This window comes from Heptranchias perlo, unplaced genomic scaffold (genome assembly GCF_035084215.1).
Source record: "Heptranchias perlo isolate sHepPer1 unplaced genomic scaffold, sHepPer1.hap1 HAP1_SCAFFOLD_63, whole genome shotgun sequence".
In the NCBI taxonomy this organism is placed as follows: Eukaryota; Metazoa; Chordata; class Chondrichthyes; order Hexanchiformes; family Hexanchidae; genus Heptranchias; species Heptranchias perlo.
This window is the reverse complement of record NW_027139655.1, coordinates 4,475,866-4,499,599: the sequence shown is the minus strand read 5'-3', so window position 1 is coordinate 4,499,599 and position 23,734 is coordinate 4,475,866.

The following is a 23,734-nucleotide window of genomic DNA, read 5'->3' as shown; positions in this document are numbered from 1 at the left end:
AAACAACTGTAAATTCATTCCCCAGTGTTTTGGTAATCATGACTATATTGACGGACAACTGTAAATCCATTCCCCAGTTTATTGGTTATTATGATTCTGTTGTCAATCAATTGTAAATTTATTCCCCAGTGTTTTCGTTATCATGACATATGAACAAACAAATGTGAATTCATTCCCCATTGTATTGGTTATCATGACGCTATTAACAAACCACAGTAAATTCATTCCACAGTGTATTGGTTATCATGAATATATTAACAATCAATTGTAAATTCATCCCCCACTGTATTGGTAGTCATGACTCGATTAACAAACAACTGTAACTTCATTCCCCAGTGCATTGGTTAACATGACTATATTCACAAACAACTGTAAATTCATTCCCCAGTGGATTTGTTGCCATGATTCAGTTAACATACGACTGTAAATCATTTCCCCAGTGTATTGGTTATCATGACTATATTAACAAACAACTGTAAATTCATTCCCAATGTATTTGCTTTCATCACTATATTAACAATCAAACGGAAAATCCATTCCCCAGTGTATTGGTAATCATGACTCTGTGAGAAACAACTGTAAATTTATTCCCCAGTGTATTGGTTATAATGACTCTTTTCACCAACAACTGTCAATTCATTCCCAATTGAATTTGTTATCATGACTATATTAAGAAACAGCTGTAAAATCATTCCCCAGTGTATTTGTTATAATGACTACATTAACGAACAACTGTAAATTCATTCACCAGTGAAAAGGTTATAATGACTCTATGAACAAATCACTGTAAATTCATTCCCCATGTATTGGATATCATGACTATATTAACAAACAACTATAAATTCATTCCCAATGTATTTGCTGTCATCACTATATCAGCAAACAACTGTAAATTAATTCACCGGTGTATTGGATGGCATGACTCAATTAAGAAACAACTGTAAATTCATTCCCCAGTATATTGGTTGTCATGACTATATTAACAAACAAGTGTAAGTTTATTCCTCAGTGTATTGGTAATCATGACTCTTTTAACAAACAACTGTAAATTTATACCGCACTCTATTGGTTAGAATGACTATATCAACAAACCACTGTAAATACATTCCACAGTGAACAAACAACGGTAAATCAATTCCCCTGTGTCGTGGTTATCATGGCTATATTAAGAAACAACTGCAAATTCATTCCCCAATGTATTGGTTATCATGACTTTATTAAGAAATAACTGTATATTCATTCCCCAGTGTATTTGTTATAATGACTAAATTAACGAACAACTGTCAATTCATTCACCAGTGAAAAGGTTATAATGACTCGATTGACAAAAAACTGTAATTTCATACCCCAGTGTATTGGTTATCAGGACTATATTAACAAACAACTGAACATTCATTCGCCAATGTATTTGTTATCATGATTATCTTAACAAAAAATTGTAAATCCATTTCCCAGTGCATTAGTTATCATGACTTTCTCAACAAACAACTATAAATTCATTCCCCAGTGTATTGGTTATCATGATTGTATTAACGACAACTATAACTTCATTCGCCAGCGTATTGGTTATCATGACGACATAAACAAACAACTGCAATTTCATTCACCAGTGTATTTGTTATCATTACTATCTTAACAAACAACTGTACGTTCATTCCCCAGTGCATTGATTATCATAACAATATTAACAAACAGATGTAAATTCATTCATCACTGTATTGGTTATTATGACTATATTAACAAACAAATGTAAATTCAATTCCTAATTTATTGGAAATCATGACAATATTAATAATCAACAGTAAATTATTTCCCCAGTGTATTGGTTATCACGACCATTTTAACAAACAACTATAAATTCATTCCCCAGTGTATTGGTTATAATGACTCTTTTCACCAACAAATGTCAATTCATTCCCAAGTGGATTTGTTATCATGACTATATTAAGAAACAACTGTAAAATCATTCCCCAATGTATTGGTTATCATGACGATATTAAGCAATAACTGCAAATTTATTCCCCATGTATTGGTTATCATGACTATATTAACAAACAACTGTAAATTCATTGCCAAAGTATTTGCTATCATCACTATATCAGCAAACAACTGTAAATTCATTCCCCAGTGTATTGGTTATCATGACTATATTAACAAACAACTGTAAATTCATTCCCCAGTGTATTGGTAATCATGACTCTGTGAGAAACAACTGTAAATTCATTCCCCAGTGTATTGGTTATCATGACGACATTAACAAACAACTGTAAATTCATTCCCCAGTGTGTTGGTTATCATGACTATATTAACAAACAACTGTAAATTCATTCCCAATGTATTTGCTTTCATCACTATATTAAGAATCAAACGGAAAATTCATTCCCCAGTGTATTGGTAATCATGACTCTGTGAGAAACAACTGTAAATTCATTCCCCAGTGTATTGGTTATAATGACTCTTTTCACCAACAACTGTCAATTCATTCCCAAGTGGATTTGTTATCATGACTATATTAAGAAACAACTGAAAAATCATTCCCCAATGTATTTGTTAGAATGAATATATTAACAAACAACTGTAAATTCATTCCCAATGTATTTGCTATCATCACTATATCAGCAAACAACTGTAAATTAATTCACCAGTGTATTGGCTGGCATGACTCTATTAAGAAACAACTGTAAATTCATTCCCCAGTATATTGGTTATCATGACTCTATTAAGAAACAATTGTAAGTTTATTCCTCAGTGTATTGGTAATCATGACTCTTTTAACAAACAACTGTAAATTTATACCGCACTCTATTGGTTAGAATGACTATATCAACAAACCACTGTAAATCCATTCCACAGTGAACAAACAACGTAAATTCATTCCCCTGTGTCGTGGTTATCATGACTATACTAAGAAACAACTGTAAATTCATTCCCCAATGTATTGGTTATCATGACTATATTAAGAAATAACTGTATATTCATTCCCCAGTGTATTTGTTATAATGACTAATTTAACGAACAACTGTAAATTCATTCACCAGTGAAAAGGTCATAATGACTCTATTGACAAAAAACTGTAATTTCATACCCCAGTGTATTGGTTATCAGGACTATATTAACAAACAACTGAACATTCATTCGCCAATGTATTTGTTATCATGATTATCTTAACAAAAAATTGTAAATCCATTTCCCAGTGCATTAGTTATCATGACTTTCTTAACAAACAACTATAAATTCATTCCCCAGTGTATTGGTTATCATGATTATGTTAACGACAACTATAACTTCATTCGCCAGCGTATTGGTTATCATGACGAAATAAACAAACAACTGCAATTTCATTCACCAGTGTATTTGTTATCATTACTATCTTAACAAACAACTGTAAGTTCATTCCCCAGTGCATTGATTATCATAACAATATTAACAAACAGATGTAAATTCATTCCTCACTGTATTGGCTATTATGACTATATTAACAAACAAATGTAAATTCAATTCCTAATTTATTGGAAATCATGTCAATATTAATAATCCACAGTAAATTCTTTCCCCAGTGTATTGGTTATCATGACCATTTGAACAAACAACTACAAATTCATTCCCCAGTGTATTGGTTATAATGACTCTTTTCACCAACAAATGTCAATTCATTCCCAAGTGGATTTGTTATCATGACTATATTAAGAAACAACTGTAAAATAATTCCCCAGTGTATTGGTTATCGTGACTATATTAAGCAATAACTGCAAATTTATTCCCCATGTATTGGTTATCATGACTATATTAACAAACATCTGTAAATTCATTCCCAAAGTATTTGCTATCATCACTATATCAGCAAACAACTGTAAATTAAATCACCGGTGTATTGGTTGGCATGACTCTGTTAAGAAACAACTGTAAATTCATTCCCCAGTATATTGGTTATCATGACTATATTAACAAACAACTGTAAATTCATTCCCCAGTGTATTGGTTATCATGAATATATTAACAAACAACTGTAAATTCATTCCCCAGTTTATTGGTTATCATGACTCTGTTAACAAACAACTGTAAACTCATTCCCCAGTGTATTGGTTATCATGGCTCAATGAACAAACAACTTTAAATTAATTCCCCAGTGTATTGGTTATCATGACTCTGTTAACAAACAACTGGAAATTCATTCCCCAGAGTATTGGTTATCATGGCTCAATGAACAAACAACTTTAAATTAATTCCCCAGTGTATTGGTTATCATGACTCTGTTAACAAACAACTGGAAATTCATTCCCCAGAGTATTGGTTATCATGGCTCAATGAACAAACAACTTTAAATTCATTCCCCAGTGTATTGGTAATCATGACTCTATGAGAAACAACTGAAAATTCATTCACCGGTGTATTGGTTAGAATGACTCTATTAGGAAACAACTGTAAATTCTTTCCCCAGCATATTGGTTATAATGACAATATTAACAAATAACTGCAATTTCATTCACCAGTGTATTTGTTATAATAACTATATTAACGAACAACTGTAAATTCATACAACAGTGCATTTGTTATTATGATTATATTAACTAACAACTGTAAATCCATTTTCCAGTGCATTGGTTATAATGACGACATTAACAAACAACTGCAATTTCTTTCACCAGTGTATTTGTTATCATGACAATTTTAACAAACAACTGTATGTTCATTCCCCAGTCTATTGGTTATCATGACAATAATAACAAACAGCTGCAAATTAATTCCTCAGTGTATTGGTTATTATGACAATATTTACAAAGCACTGTAAATTCATTCCCCAATGTATTTGTTATCATGATTATCTGAACAAACAAATGTAAATTCATTTCCCAGTGTACTCGTTTTCATGATGTTATCAACAAGCAGCTGTAAATCCATTCCACAGTGTATTGATTATCATGACTATATTAACAAACAACTGTAAATTCATTTCTCAGTGTATTGGTTATCATGACTATTTCAACAAACAACTGTAAATTCATTCCCCAGTGTATTGGTTATCAAGATTCTGTGAACAAACAACTGGAAATTCATTCCCCTGTGTATTGGCTGTAATGATTATATTCACAATCAACTGTAAATTCATTCCCCAGTGGAATTGTTGTCATGACTCTGTTAACATACAACTGTAAATCCATTCCCCAGTGTATTTGTTACAATGACAATATGAACAAACAACTGGAAATTCATTCCCCACTGTATTGGTTATCAAGGCTCTGTCAACAAACAACTTTAAATTCATTCCCCAGTGTATTGGTTATTATCACGATATGAACAAACAACTGTAAATTCATTCCTCAGTGTATTGGTTACCATGATTATATTAACAAACAATTGTAACTTCATTCCCCAGTGCATTGGTTATCATGACTCTATGAACAGACAACGGTAAATTCATTCTTCAGTGTTTTGGTTATCATGACTATTTTAACAAATAACTGTAAATCCACTCTCCAGTGTATTGTTAATTATTACTCTATTGACAAAAAACTGTAAATTGATTTCCCAGTGTATTGATTATCATGGCTATATTAACAATCAACTATAAATTCATTCCCCAGTGTATTAGTTTTCATGACGATATTGACAAACAACTGTAAATTAATTCCCCAGTGTATTGGTTATCATGAAGCTGTTAACAAACAACTGTAAATTCATAATCAACTGTAAATTCATTCCCCGGTGGATTTGTTGTCATGACTCTCTTAACATGCAACCATAAATCCATTCCCCAATGTGTTAGTTATCACGACTATATACACAAACAATCGTAAATTCATTCCCCAGTGTATTGGATATAATGACAATAAAAACAAACAACTGTAAATTCATTCCCTAGTGTATGGGTTATCATGAGTATATTAACAAACAATTATAACTTCATTCCCCAGTGTATTGGTTACCATGACTCTATGAACAAACTAATGTAAATTCATTCCTCAGTGTTTTGGTTATCATGACAATATTTAACAAACAACTGTAAATTCATTCCCCAGTGTATTGGTAATCATGACTCTATGAGAAACAACTGTAAATTCATTCCCCAGTGTATTGGTTATCATGACTATATTCGCCAACAAATGTCAATTCATTCCCCAGTGGATTTTGTTATCATGACTATGTCAACAAACAACTATAAATTCTTTCCCCGGTGTATTGGTTTGCGTGAGTCTATTGAGAAACAACTGTAAATTCATTCCCCAGTATATTGGTTATCATGAATATATTTACAAACAACTGTAAATGTATTCCTCAGTGTTTTGGTTATCATTGACTATGTTAACAATCAACTGTAAATTGATTCCACAGTGTATTGGTAATCATGACTCTTTTAACAAACAACTATAAATTTATTCCCCAGTCTCTTGGTTATAATGACTAGTCATGATGTGGAGATGCCGGTGATGGACTGGGGTTGACAATTGTAAACAATTTTACAACACCAAGTTATAGTCCAGCAATTTTATTTTAAATTCACAAGCTTTCGGAGATTTTCTCCTTCCTCAGGCAAATGTTTCAAGATCTCCTTGAAGCCTACGCATTTATACATATTGAACAATAAAACATGGTGTTTACAGACTGCCCCTGCAACTGCCCGTTGCCAAGGCAATCACCGTGTTCAGACAGAGAGGTGTTACCTGCAGAACCTCCGAATACACATTCAACAAAAAAACAAACAGGGAAAAAAAACAGAGAAAAAAAAACACAGAGAGAGGCAGAAACATCCGGAAGGCAGAGAGAGCCAGCAAATGACCCATTATATTAAAAACAGATAACATTTGTTCGCTGGTGGGGTAACGTGTAGCGTGACATGAACCCAAGATCCCGGTTGAGGCCGTCCTCATGGGTGCGGAACTTGGCTATCAATTTCTGCTCGACAATTTTGCGTTGTCGTGTGTCTCGAAGGCCGCCTTGGAGTACGCTTACCCGAAGGTCGGTGGATGAATGTCCATGACTGCTGAAGTGTTCCCCGACTGGGAGGGAACCCTCCTGTTTGGCGATTGTTGCGCGGTGTCCGTTCATCCGTTGTCGCAGCGTCTGCATGGTCTCGCCAATGTACCATGCTCTGGGGCATCCTTTCCTGCAACGTATGAGGTAGACAACGTTGGCTGAGTCACAGGAGTCACAGGTGCATGGTTCATACTCCTGTGACTCAGCCAACGTTGTCTACCTCATACGTTGCAGGAAAGGATGCCCCAGAGCATGGTACATTGGCGAGACCATGCAGACGCTGCGACAACGGATGAACAGACACCGCGCAACAATCGCCAAACAGGAGGGTTCCCTCCCAGTCGGGGAACACTTCAGCAGTCATGGACATTCATCCACCGACCTTCGGGTAAGCGTACTCCAAGGCGGCCTTCGAGACACACGACAACGCAAAATTGTCGAGCAGAAATTGATAGCCAAGTTCCGCACCCATGAGGACGGCCTCAAGCGGGATCTTGGGTTCATGTCACGCTACACGTTACCCCACCAGCGAACAAATGTTATCTGTTTTTAATATAATGGGTCATTTGCTGGCTCTCTCTGCCTTCCGGATGTTTCTGCCTCTCTCTGTGTTTTTTTTTCTCTGTTTTTTTTCCCTGTTTGTTTTTTTGTTGAATGTGTATTCGGAGGTTCTGCAGGTAACACCTCTCTGTCTGAACACGGTGATTGCCTTGGCAACGGGCAGTTGCAGGGGCAGTCTGTAAACACCATGTTTTATTGTTCAATATGTATAAATGCGTAGGCTTCAAGGAGATCTTGAAACATTTGCCTGAGGAAGGAGAAAATCTCCGAAAGCTTGTGAATTTAAAATAAAATTGCTGGACTATAACTTGGTGTTGTAAAATTGTTTACAATTATAATGACTATGCCAACAAACCACTGCAAATTCATACCACAGTGAATTGGTTATCATGACGACATTAACAAACAACTGTAATTTCTTTCACCAGTGTATTTGTTATCATGACAATATTAACAAACGTCAATAAATTCATTCCCCAGTGTATTGATTGTCATGACAATATTAACAAAGCACTGTAAATTCATTCCCCAATGTATTTGTTATCATGACTATATGAACAAATAAATGTAAATTCTTTTCCTAATTTATTGGTTGTCATGACAATATAAACAAACAATTGTAAATTCAATCCCCCGTGTCTTGGTTGTCATGACTACTTTCACAAACAACTGTAAATCCACTCCCCAGTGTATTTGTTATCATGACGATATGGACAACTGTAAATTCATTCAACAGTGCATTTGTTATCATGATTATATTAACTAACAAATGTAAATCCATTTTCCAATGCATTGGTTATCATGACGACATTAACAAACAACTGCAATTTCATTCACCAGTGTATTTGTTATCATGACAATATTAACAAACAACTGTAAGTTCATTCCCCAGTCTATTGGTTATCATGACAACAATAACAAACAGCTGCAAATTAATTCCTCAGTGTATTGGTTATTATGACAATATTTACAAAGCACTGTAAATTCATTCCCCAATGTATTTGTTATCATGATTATCTGAACAAACAAATGCAAATTCATTTCCTAATTTATTTGTAATCATGACAATATTAACAAACAACTGTAAATTCATTCCCCAGTGTATTGGTTGTCATGACGATTTCAACAAACAACTGTAAATCTACTCCCCAATGTTTTGTTAAATATGACTGTATTAACAAATAACTGTAAATTCATTTCCCAGTGTACTCGTTTTCATGATGTTATCAACAAGCAGCTGTAAATCCATTCCGCAGTGTATTGATTATCATGACTATATTAACAAACAACTGTAAATTCATTTCTCAGTGTATTCGTTATCATGACTATTTCAACAAACATCTGTAAATTCATTCCCCAGTGTATTGGTTATCATGACTCTGTGAACAAACAACTGGAAATTCATTCCCCTGTGTATTGGCTGTAATGATTATATTCACAATCAACTGTAAATTCATTCCCCAGTGGAATTGTTGTCATGACTCTGTTAACATACAACTGTAAATCCATTCCCCAGTATACTAGTTATGATGACCATATCAACAAACAACTGTAAATTCATTCCCCAGTGTATTTGTTACAATGACAATATGAACAAACAACTGGAAATTCATTCCCCACTGTATTGGTTATCAAGGCTCTGTCAACAAACAACTTTAACTTCATTCCCCAGTGTATTGGTTATTATCACGATATGAACAAACAACTGTAAATTCATTCCCCAGTGTATTGCTTATCATGATTATATTAACAAACAATTGTAACTTCATTCCCCAGTGCATTGGTTATCATGACTCTATGAACAGACAACTGTAAATTCATTCTTCAGTGTTTTGGTTATCATGACTATTTTAACAAACAACTGTAAATTCATTCCCAAGAGTATTGCTTTTCATGACTATTTTAACAAATAACTGTAAATCCACTCTCCAGTGTATTGTTAATTATTACTCTATTGACAAACAACTGTAAATTGATTTCCCAGTGTATTGATTATCATGGCTATATTAACAATCAACTATAAATTCATTCCCCATTGTATTAGTTTTCATGACGATATTGACAAACAACTGTAAATTCATTCCCCAGTGTATTGGTTATCATGAAGCTGTTAACAAACAACTGTAAATTTCATAATCAACTGTAAATTCATTCCCCGGTGGAATTGTTGTCATGACTCTCTTAACATGCAAACGTAAATCCATTCCCCAATGTGTTAGTTATCATGGCTATATGCACAAACAATCGTAAATTAATTCCCCAGTGTATTGGATATAATGACAATAAAAACAAACAACTGAAAATTCATTCCCTAGTGTGTGGGTTATCATGAGTATATCAACAAACAATTATAACTTCATTCCCCAGTGTATTCGTCATCATGACTATATGAACAAACAACTGTAAATTCATTCCCCAGTGTATTGGTAATCATGACTCGATGAGAAACAACTGTAAATTCATTCATGACAAACAACTGTAAATTCATTCCCTGATGTATTAGTTAGTATGACTCTGTAAAAAGACAACTTGAAATTCATTCCCCAGTATATTGGTTATCATGACTATAATAACTAACAATTGTAAATTTATTCCTCAGTGTTTTGGTTATTATGACGATGTGAACAAACAACGGTGAATTAATTCCCCAGTCTATTGGTGACAAAGACTGTATCAACAAACCACTGCAAATTCATTCCACAGTTTATTAGTTCTCATGACTCAATTAATAAACAACTGTAAATTAATTCTCCAGTGTATTGGCAATCATGACTATATGAGCAAAGAGCTGTAAATCCATTCCCCATTGTATGGGTTATCATGAATCTATTAACAATTAAATGTAAGTTAATTCCACAGTGTATTGGTTATCATGAATATATTAAGAAACAAATGTAAATTAATTCCCCAGTGTATTGGTTCTCATGAATCTGTTAACAAACAACTGTGAATTCATTCCCCAGTGTATTGTTCATCATGACTATATTAACAATCAACTGTAAATCCATTCCCCAGTGCATTGCTTATCATGACACTTTCAACATAAAACTGTAAATTCATTTCACAATGTGATTGTTATAATGACTATATTGACAAACAACTGTAAATTCATTCCTCAATGTATTTGTTATCATGACTATATGAACAAATAAATGGAAATTCTTTTCCTAATTTATTGGTTCTCATGACAATATAAACAAACAACTGTAAATTCAGTCCCCCGTGTCTTGGTTGTCGTGACTACTTTCACAAACAAATGTAAATCCAATCCCCAGTGTATTTGTTATCAGGACTATATCAACAAACAACTGTAAATTCATTCCCCGATGTATTAGTTAGTATGACTCTATTAAGAAACAACTGTAAATTCATTCCCCAGTATATTGGTTATCATGGCTATATGAACAAACAACTGTAAATTAATTCCCCAGTGTATTGGTAATCATGACTCTTTGAACAAATTAATGTAAATTCATTCCCCAGTCTATTGGTTATAATGCCTATACCAACAAAACAATGTAAATCCATTCCACAGTGTTTTGGTTATCATGACGCTGTTAAAAAAACTGTAAATTCATTCCCCAGTGTATTGGCAATCATGACTATCTTAAGAAACAACTGTAAATTCATTCCACAATGTGTTGGTTATCATGACTATCTTAAGAAACAACTGTAAATTCATTCCCCAGTGTATTGGTTATAATGACTACATTAACGAACAACTGAATATTCATTCACCAGTGTATAGCTTATCATGACTCTGTCAACAAACAGCTGTAAATGCATTCCCCAGTGTATTGGTTATCATGACGACATTAAGAAACCACTGTAAATTCATTCCACGATGTGTTGGTTATCATGACTATATTAAGAAACAACTGTAAATTCATTCCCCTGTGTATTTGTGAAAATGACTACATGAACGAACAACTGTAAATCCATTCTCCAGTGTATTGGTTATCATGACTATATTAAGAAACAACTGTAAATTCATTCCCCAGTTTATTTGGTATCATGATTATATTAACAAGCAATTGTAAATCCATTTCCCAGTGCATTGGTTATCATGACTCTTTCAACAAACAACTGTAAATTCATTTCACATTGCGATTGTTGTAATGACTATATTAACAAACAACTTCAAATTCATCACCCATTGTATTGGTTATCATGATTATATCAACAAACAACTATAACTTCATTTCCCAGTGTATTGCTTATCATGACTACATTAACAAACAAATGCAATTTCATTCACCAGTGTATTTTTAATCATGACAATATGAAGAAACAGATGTAATTTCATTCTGCAGTGTATTGGTTATTATGACTATATTAACAAAGCACTGTAAATTCATTCCCCAATGTATTTGTTGTCATGACGATCTGAACATACAAATATAAATTCATTTCCTAATTTATTGGTTAACATGACAATTTTAACAAACAACTGTAAATTCATTCCCCAGTGTATTAGTTTCATGACAAAATCAACAAACAGCTGTAAATCCATCCCCCCAGTGTCTTGGTAATCATAACTATATTAACAAACAACTGTAAATTCATTCCCCAGTATATTGGTTATCATGACTATATTTACAAACAACTGTAAATTCATTCCCCAGTGTATTGGTAATCATGACTCTTTTAACAAACAACTGTAAATTTATTCCCCAGTCTCTCGGTTGCAATGACTATGTCAACAAACCACTGTAAATTTACACCACAGTGTATTGGTTACCATGATTCCATTAACAAACAACTGTAACTTCTTTCCCCAGTGTATTTGTTATCATGACAATATTAACAAACAACTGCAAGTTCATTCCCCAGTGTATTGATTGTCATGACAATATTAACAAACAACTGGAAATTCATTCCTCATTGTGACTATCTTAACAAAGCACTGTAAATTCATTCCCCAATGTATTTGTTATCATGACTATATGAACGAACAACTGTAAATGCGTTTCGTAATTTATTGGTTCTCATAACAATATTAACAAACAACTGTAAATTCATTCCCCAGTGTATTGGTTGTCATGACTATATTAACAATCAACTGTAAATCCATTCCCCAGTGCATTGCTTATCATGACACTTTCAACAAAAAACTGTAAATTCATTTCACAATGTGATTGTTGTAATGACTATATTGACAATCAATTATAAATTCATTCCCCAATGTATTTGTTATCATGACTATATGAACAAACAAATGTAAATTATTTTCGTAATTTATTGGTTCCCATGACAATATTAACAATCTACTGTAAATTCATTCCCCAGTGTATTGGTTGGCATGACTATTTTTACAAAGAACTGTAAAACCACTCCCCAGTGTATTTGTTATCATGAATATATTCACAATCAACTGTCAATTTATTCTCGAGTGCATTGTTTATCATGTCTATTTTAACAAATAACTGACAATTCATTCCCCAGTGGATTTGCGTTCATGACAACATCAACAAACAACTGTAAATTCATTCCCCGGTGTATTGTTTCGCATGACTCTGTTCAGAAACAACTCTAAATTCATTCCCCAGTATATTGGTTATCATGACTATTTCAACAAACCACTGTAAATTCATTCCACAGGGTATTGGTTATCATGACTCTGTTAACAAACAGCTGTAAATCCATTCCCCAGTGTTGTGGTTGTCATGACTCACTTAACAAACAACTGTAAATTCATTCCTCAGTGTATTTGTTATAATGACTATATTAACAAACAACTGGAAATTCATTCCCCAGTGTATTGGTTGTCACCACTATATTCACAAACAACTGTAAATTCATTCCCCAGTGTATTGGTTGTCATGACTTCATGAACAAACAACTGCAATTTCATTCCCCAGTGTATTGGCTGGAATTACTATATTCGCCAACAACTGTCAATTCATTCCCCCGTGGATTTGTTATCATGACTATATCAACAAACAAGTGTAAATTCATTCCCCGGTGAATTGGTTATGAGGACTCTGTGAAAAGACGACTTGAAATTCATTCCCCATTATATTGGTTATCATGACTATAATAACTAACAATTGTAAATTTATTCCTCAGTGTTTTGGTTATCATGACGATGTGAACAAACAACGGTGAATTAATTCCCCAGTCTATTGGTTTCAATGACTGTATCAACAAACCACTGCAAATTAATTCCACAGTTTATTAGTTCTCATGACTCAATTAATAAACAACTGTAAATTCATTCCCCGGTGTACTGGCAATCATGACTATATGAGCAAAGAGCTGTAAATCCATTCCCCATTGTATGGGTTATCATGACTCTATTAACAATTAAATGTAAGTTAATTCCACAGTGTATTGGTTATCATGAATATATTAAGAAACAACTGTAAATTAATTCCCCAGTGTATTGGTTCTCATGAATCTGTTCACAAACAACTGTAAATTAATTCCCCAGTGTAATGTTCATCATGACACTTTCAACATAAAACTGTAAATTCATTTCACAATGTGATTGTTATAATGACTATATTGACAAACAACTGTAAATTCATTCCTCAATGTATTTGTTATCATGACTGTATGAACAAATAAATGTAAATTATTTTCCTAATGCATTGGTTCTCATGACAATATAAACAAACAACTGTAAATTCAATCCCCCGTGTCTTGGTTGTCATGACTACTTTCACAAACAACTGTAAATCCACTCCCAAGTGTATTTGTTATCATGACTATATCAACAAACAACTGTAAATTATTTCCCCGATGTATTAGTTAGTATGACTCTATTAAGAAACAACTGTAAATTCATTCCCCAGTATATTGGTTATCATGGCTATATGAACAAACAACTGTAAATTAATTCCCCAGTGTATTGGTGATCATGACTCTTTGAACAAATAACTGTAATTTCATTCCCCAGTCTATTGGTTATAATGCCTACATCAACAAACCACTGTAAATCCATTCCACAGTGTTTTGGTTATCATGACGCTGTTAAAAAAACTGTAAATTCATTCCCAATGAATTGGCAATCATGACTATCTTAAGAAACAACTGTAAATTCATTCCCCTGTGTATTTGTTATAATGACTATATTAACGAACAACTGAAAATTCATTCACCAGTGTATAGGTTATCATGACTCTATTAAGAAACAGCTGTAATTTCATTCTGCAGTTTATTGGTTATTATGACTATATTAACAAAGCACTGTAAATTCATTCCCCAATGTATTTGTTGTCATGACGATCTGAACAAACAAATGTAAATTCATTTCCTAATTTATTGGTTAACAGGACAATTTTAACAAACAACTGTAAATTCATTCCCCAGTGTATTAGTTTTCATGACAAAATCAACAAACAGCTGTAAATCCATCCCCCAGTGTCTGGGTAATCATAACTATATTAACAATCAACTATAAATTCATTCACCAGTGTATTTGTTATCATGACTATGTTAACAATCGAATGTAAATTCTTTCTCCAGTGTGTTGGTTATCATGACTACATCAACAAACTACTGTAAATTAATTCCTCAGTGTATTGGTTATCATGACAATAATAACAAACAACTGTAAATTCATTCCCCAGTGTATTGGTTATCATGACTATATTAACAAAGAATTGCAATTTCATTCCCCAGTGTATTGGTTATTATGAATCTGTGAACAAACAACTGTAAATTCATTCCCCAGTATATCGGTTATCATGACTATATTTACAAACAACTGTAAATTCATTCCCCAGTGTATTGGTAATCATGACTCTTTTAACAAACAACTGTAAATGTATTCCCCAGTCTCTTGGTTGCAATGACTATGTCAACAAACCACTGTAAATTTACACCACAGTGTATTGGTTACCATTATTCCATTAACAAACAACTGTAATTTCTTTCTCCAGTGTATTTGTTATCATGACAATATTAACAAACAACTGTAAGTTCATTCCCCAGTGTATTGATTGTCATGACAATATTAACAAACAACTGGTAATTCATTCCTCATTGTGACTATCTTAACAAAGCACTGTAAATTCATTCCCCAGTGTATTGGTTGTCATGACTATATTCACAATCAACTGTAAATCCATTCCCCAGTGCATTGCTTATCATGACACTTTCAACAAAAAACTGTAAATTCATTTCACAATGTGATTGTTCTAATGACTATATTGACAATCAACTATAAATTCATTCCCCAATGTATTTGTTATCATGACTATATGAACAAACAAATGTAAATTATTTTCGTAATTTATTGGTTCTCATGACAATATTAACAATCTGCTGTAAATTCATTCCCCAGTGTATTGGTTATCATGACTATAGCAACAAACCACTGTAAATTCATTCCACAGTGTATTGGTTATCATGACTCTGTTAACAAACAACTGTAAATTCATTCCCCTGTGTATTGGCAATAATGGCTATATTAACAAACAGCTGTAAATCCATTCCCCAGTGTTGTGGTTGTCATGACTATATTAACAAACAACTGTAAATTCATTCCTCAGTGTATTTGTTATATTGTCTATATTAACAAACAATTTTTATTTCATTCCCCAGTGTATTGGTTATCATGACAACATTAACAAACAACTGCAATTTCATTCACAAGTGCGTTTGCTGTCATGACGATATTAACAAACAATTGCAACTTCATTCCCCAGTGCATTGTTTATCATGACTCTATGAACAAACAACTGTATTATTCATTCTTCTGTGTTTTGGTTATACTGGATCTGTTAACAAATAACTGTAAATCCATTCCCCAGTGTTGTGGTTGTCATGACTATATTAACAAACAACTGTAAATTCATTCCTCAGTGTATTTGTTATATTGACTATATTAACAAACAACTGGAAATTCATTCCCCAGTGTATTGGTTATCATGGCTCTGTCAACAAACAACTTTAATTTCATTCCCCAGTGTATTGGTTATCATGACTACATTAACAAACAACTGCAATTTCATTCACCAGTGCGTTTGCTGTCATGACGATATTAACAAACAATTGCAACTCCATTCCCCAGTGCATTGTTTATCATGACTCTATGAACAAACAACTGTAGATTCATTCTTCTGTGTTTTGGTTATCCTGAATCTATTGACAAATAATTGTAAATTCATTCCCCAGTGTATTGGCAATAATGGCTATATTAACAAACAGCTGTAAATCCATTCGCAATGTATTGGTTATCATGACTATATCAACAAACAACTGTAAATTCATTCCTCAGTGTATTTGTTATAATGACTATATTAACAAACAACTGGAAATTAATTCCCCAGTGTATTGGTTATCATGGCTCGATCAACAAACAACTTTAATTTCATTCCCCAGTGCATTGGTTATCATGACTACATTAACAAACAACTGCAATTTCATTCACCAGTGCGTTTGCTGTCATGACGATATTAACAAACAATTGCAACTTCATTCCCCAGTGCATTGTTTATCATGACTCTATGAACAAACAACTGTAAATTCATTCTTCTGTGTTTTGGTTATACTGGATCTGTTAACAAATAACTGTAAATCCATTCCCCAGTGTTGTGGTTGTCATGACTATATTAACAAACAACTGTAAATTCATTCCTCAGTGTATTTGTTATATTGACTATATTAACAAACAACTGGAAATTCATTCCCCAGTGTATTGGTTATCATGGCTCTGTCAACAAACAACTTTAATTTCATTCCCCAGTGTATTGGTTATCATGACTACATTAACAAACAACTGCAATTTCATTCACCAGTGCGTTTGCTGTCATGACGATATTAACAAACAATTGCAACTCCATTCCCCAGTGCATTGTTTATCATGACTCTATGAACAAACAACTGTAGATTCATTCTTCTGTGTTTTGGTTATCCTGAATCTATTGACAAATAATTGTAAATTCATTCCCCAGTGTATTGGCAATAATGGCTATATTAACAAACAGCTGTAAATCCATTCGCAATGTATTGGTTATCATGACTATATCAACAAACAACTGTAAATTCATTCCTCAGTGTATTTGTTATAATGACTATATTAACAAACAACTGGAAATTAATTCCCCAGTGTATTGGTTATCATGGCTCGATCAACAAACAACTTTAATTTCATTCCCCAGTGCATTGGTTATCATGACTACATTAACAAACAACTGCAATTTCATTCACCAGTGCGTTTGCTGTCATGACGATATTAACAAACAATTGCAACTTCATTCCCCAGTGCATTGTTTATCATGACTCTATGAACAAACAACTGTAGATTCATTCTTCTGTGTTTTGGTTATCCTGAATCTATTGACAAATAATTGTAAATTCATTCCCCAGTGTATTGGCAATAATAGCTATATTAACAAACACCTGTAAATCCATTCCCAATGTATTGGTTATCATGACTATATCAACAAACAACTGTAAATTCATTCCTCAGTGTATTTGTTATAATGACTATATTAACAAACAACTGTAAATTCATTCCCCAGTGTATTGGTTATCATGGCTCGATCAACAAACAACTTTAATTTCATTCCCCAGTGCATTGGTTATCATGACTACATTAACAAACAACTGCAATTTCATTCACCAGTGCGTTTGCTATCATGACGATATTAACAAACAATTGCAACTTCATTCCCCAGTGCATTGTTTATCATGAGTCTATGAACAAACAACTGTAAATTCATTCCCCAGTGTATTGGTTATCATGACTACATTAACAAACAACTGCAATTTCATTCACCAGTGCGTTTGCTGTCATGACGATATTAACAAACAATTGCAACTCCATTCCCCAGTGCATTGTTTATCATGACTCTATGAACAAACAACTGTAAATTCATTGTTCTGTGTTTTGGTTATCCTGAATATATTAACATATAACTGTAAATTCATTCCCCAGTGTATTTGTTATCATGAATATATTAACAAACAACTGGAAATTCATTCCCCAGTGTATTGGTTATCATGGCTCTATCAACAAACAAGTTTAAATTCATTCCCCAGTGTATTGGTTATCATGACTCCATCAACAAACAACTGTAAATTCATTCCCCAGTGTATTGGCAATAATGGCTATATTAACAAACAGCTGTAAATCCATTCCCCAATGTATTGGTTATCATGACTATATCAACAAACAAGTGTAAATTCATTCCTCAGTGTATTTGTTATTATGACGATATTAACAAACAACTGGAAATTCATTCTTCTGTGTTTTGGTTCGCATCACTATATTAACAAACAACTGTAAATTCATTCCCCAGTGTATTGGTTGGAATTACTATATTCGCCAACAACTGTCAATTCATTCCCCCGTGGATGTGTTATCATGACTACATCAACAAACAAGTGTAAATTCATTCCGCGGTGAATTGGTTACGAGGACTCTGTAAAAAGAAAACTTTAAATTCATTACCCAGTATATTGGTTATCATGACTATAATAACTAACAACTGTAAATTTATTCCTCAGTGTTTTGGTTACCATGTCGATGTGAACAAACAACTGTAAATTCATTCCCCTGTGTATTGGTAATCATGATTCTTTTAACAGACAACGGTATATTGATTCCCCCGTCTATTGGTTACAATGACTGTATCAACAAACCACTGCAAATTCATTCCACAGTTTATTAGTTCTGATGACTCAATTAATAAAGAACTGTAAATCCATTCCCCATTGTATTGGCAATCATGCCTCTTTTAACAGTTAACTGTAAGTTAATTCCACAGTGTATTGATTATCATGAATATATTAAGAAACAACTGTAAATTAATTCCCCAGTGTATTGGTTCTCATGAATCTGTTCACAAACAACTGTAAATCCATTCCCCAGTGCATTGCTTATCATGACACTTTCAACATAAAACTGTAAATTCATTTCACAATGTGATTGTTATAATTACTATATTGAAAAACAACTGTAAATTCATTCCCCAATGTATTTGTTATCATGACTATATGAACAAACAAATGTAAATTATTTTCGCAATTTATTGGTTCTCATGACAATATTAACAATCTACTGTAAATTCATTCCCCAGTGTATTGGTTGGCATGACTATTTTCACAAACAACTGTAAATCCACTCCCCAGTGTATTTGTTAACATGACTATATTCACAATCAACTGTAAATTCATTCCCCAGTGCATTAGTTTTCATGACGACATCAACAAACTGCTGTGAATCAATTCCCCGGTGCATTGGTTATCATAACTATATTAATAATCAACTATAAATTCATTCACCAGTGTATTTGTTATCATGACAAGATAAACAATCAACTGTAAATTAATTCTCCAGTGTGTTGGTTATCATGACTATATCAACAAACAACTGTAACTTCATTCCCCAGTGTACTGGTTATCATGACTCTGTCAACAAACGACTGTAAACTCATTCACCAGTGAATTGATTAGAATGATTATATTCACAATCAAATGTGAATTCATTCCCCAGTGGATTTGTTGTCATGAATTTTTAAGGTTCAACTGTAAATCCATCCCCAGTGTATTAGTTATCATGACTATATTAACAAATAACTTTAAATTCATTCCCCAGTGTATTGGTTGTCATGACAATTTTAACAAACAACTGTAAATTCATTCGCCAGTGTATTGGTTATAATTACTATCTGCGCCAACAACTGTAGATTCATTCCCCGGTGTATTGGTTTTCATAACGAGGTTAATAATCAACTGTAAATTCATTCTCCAGTGTGTTGGTTATCATGACGATATTGACACCCAAATGTAAAATCATTCCCCAGTGTATTGGTTATCATGAGACTGTTAACAAACAATTGTCCATTCATTCCCCAGTGTATTAGTTATGATGAATATATCCATAATCAACTGTAAATTCACTCCCCAGTGGATTTGTTGTCATGACTCTGTTAACATACTACCGTCAATCCACTCCCCAGTGTATCGGTTATCATCACTATATTAACAATCAACTATAAATTCATTCACCAGTGTATTTGTTATCATGACTATATTAACAATCAACTATAAATGCATTCACCAGTGTATTTGTTATCATGACTATATTAACAATCAACTGTAAATTCATTCCACCAGTGTATTGGTTGTCATGACTATATTCATAAACAACTGTAAATTCATTTCCCAATGTATTAGTTATCATGACTTTATCAACAAACAACTGTAAATTCATTCCCCAATGTGTTGGTTATCATGCCTATATTAACAAACAACTGAAAATTCATTCCCCCAGTGTGTTGGTCATCATGAATATGTTAACAAACAACTTTAAATTCATTCCCCAATGTATTAGTTATCATGACTACATTAACAAACAACTGTAAATTCATTCCCCATTGTATTAGTTATCATGACTATATTAACATACAACTGTAAATTAATTCCCCGCTGCATTAGTTATCATGACTATATTAACAAACCACTGTAAATTCATGCCCCCAGTGTATCGATTATAAAGTCTATATTAACAAACAACTGTAAATTCATTCACCAACGTATTAGTTATCATGACTATAGTTACAAATAATTGCAAATTGTTTGGCCGATGTATTCGATATCATGATTACATTAACAAACAACTGTAAATCCATTCCCCCAGTGTATTGGTTATCATGACTATTTTAACAAACAACTCTAAATTACTTCCCCATTGTATTGGCTAGCATGATTGTATGAACAAACAATTGTAAATTCGTTCCCTCAGTGTATTGCATACCATGGCGAAATTAACAAGCAACTAAATTCATTCCCCAGTGTCTTGGTTATCATGACTATGTTAACAAACAATTCGAAATTCATTCCCCCAGTGTGTTAATTATCACGACTATATTAACAAACCACTGTAGATTCCTTCCCCAGCATCTTGGTTATCATGACTATATTAACAAACAATTTAAATTATTTCCCATTGCATTAGTTATCATGACTATATTAACAAACAACTGCAAATTCATTCCCCCGTGTCTTGGTTATCATGACTATTTTAACAAACAATGTAAATTCATTCCCCAGTGTATTAGTTATCATGACTGTTTTAACAAACAACTGTAATTTCATTCCCCAGTGTATTGGTTATCATGACAATTTAAACAATCAACTGTAAATTAATTCACCGATGCATTGGTTATCATGACTATATTAACAAACAACTCTAAATTACTTCCCCATTGTATTGGTTATCATGATGGTATCAACAAACAATTGTAAATTCGTTCCCTCAGTGTATTGGTTACCATGATTTTATTAACAAGCAACTAAATTCATTCTCCGGTGTCTTGGTTATCGTGACTATATCAACAAACAATTCTAAATTCATTCCCCCAGTGTGTTATTTGTAATGACTACATTAACAAAGAACTGTAAATTCATTCCCCGATGATTTGGTTTTAAGGAATATATTAACAAAAAACTGTAAATTCATTCCCCGATGTATTAGTTATCATGACTATATGAACATCCAACTGTAAATTCCTTCACCAGTGTATTGGATATCATGACTATATTCACAAACAACTGTAAATTCATTCTCCAGTGTATTGGTTATCATGGCTCTATTGACAAACAACTGTAAATTCATTGCCCAGTGTCATTGTTATCATGACTCTATTAACACAAAACTGTAAATTGATTCCCCAATGTATTCTTTATTATGACTATATGAACAATCAACTGTAATTTCATCCCCAGTGTATTCGTTTTTTTGACTATATTAAAAATCAACTGTAAAGTCATTCCCCAGTGTGTGAGTTATCCTGAGCATATTAAAAAAACTGTAAATTCATTCCCCAGTGTATTGTTTATCATGACTATATTAACAAACAAATGTAAATTGATTTCCCAGTGTTGTGGTTATCATGACTCTGTTAACAAACAACTGTGAATTCATTCCCCAGTGTATTACTTCTCATGACTATATTTACAAACATATGTAAATTCATTCCGCAGTGTATATGTTATAATGACTGTATTAACAAACAAATGAAAATTCATTCCCCAGTGTATTGGTTTTCATGACGACATGCACAAACAAATATAAATTCCTTCCCCAATTTTTTTGTTATGTTGACTAAATTAACAACTGTAATTTCATTCCCCAGTGTCTGAGTTATCATGAGTATATTAACACAACACTGTAAATTCATTCGCCAGTGTATTGGTTATCATGACTATACTAACAAACAACTGTCAATTGACTTCCCCATGTATTCGTTATTATGAATATATGAACATTCAACTGTCAATCCATTCCACAGTGCATTGGTTATCATGACAATGTGAACAATCAACTGTCAATTCATTTCCCCAGTGTATTGGCTATCATGACTATATTAACAAACAATTGTAAATTCATTCGCACAATGTATTGGTTTGCAGGACTAAAGTAACACATGTAAATCCATTCCTCAGTGTATTGGTTATCATGACTATATTAACAAACAACTGTAAATTGTTTTCCCAGTGTATTAGTTATTATGACCATCTGAACAAACAACTGTAAATCCATTCCCCAGTGTATTGGTTATCATGACTAAAAGAACAAACCAATTAAATTCATTTCACCAATGTATTGATTATCATGACTACAATAACAAACAACTGTAAATTCAATCTCCATTGTATTTATTATCTTGACTATATGAATAAACAAGTGTTAATTCGTTCCCCAGTTTATTCGTTATCATGACTTAAATCAACACAGAACTGCAAATTCGTTCCCCAGTGTATTAGTTATTATGTCGGTACGGGTACGGTAGCGTAGTGGTTATGTTACTGGGCTAGTAATCCAAAGGCCTGAACGAAAATCCAGAGTTACGAGTTCAAATCCCACCACGGCGGCTGGCGAATTTAAATTCAATTAATTAAATAAAAATCTGGAATTAAAATACTAGTATCAGTAATGATAGCCATGAAACTACCGGATTTTCGTAAAAACCCATCTGGTTCACGAATGTCCTTTAGGAAAGGAAACCTGCCGTCCTTACCCGGTCTGGCCAATATGTGAATCCAGACCCACAGCAATGTGGTTGATTCTGAAATGGCCGAGCAAACCACTCAGTTGTAAAAATCTCGCTCGGGATGGGCAATAAATGACAGCCTTGCCAGCGACGCCCACATCCCGTGAACGAATGAAAAAAAAAAAATGTCGATGTGAACAAAGAGCTGTAAATTCATTCCCCACTGTATTGGTTATCATGACTCTATTGAC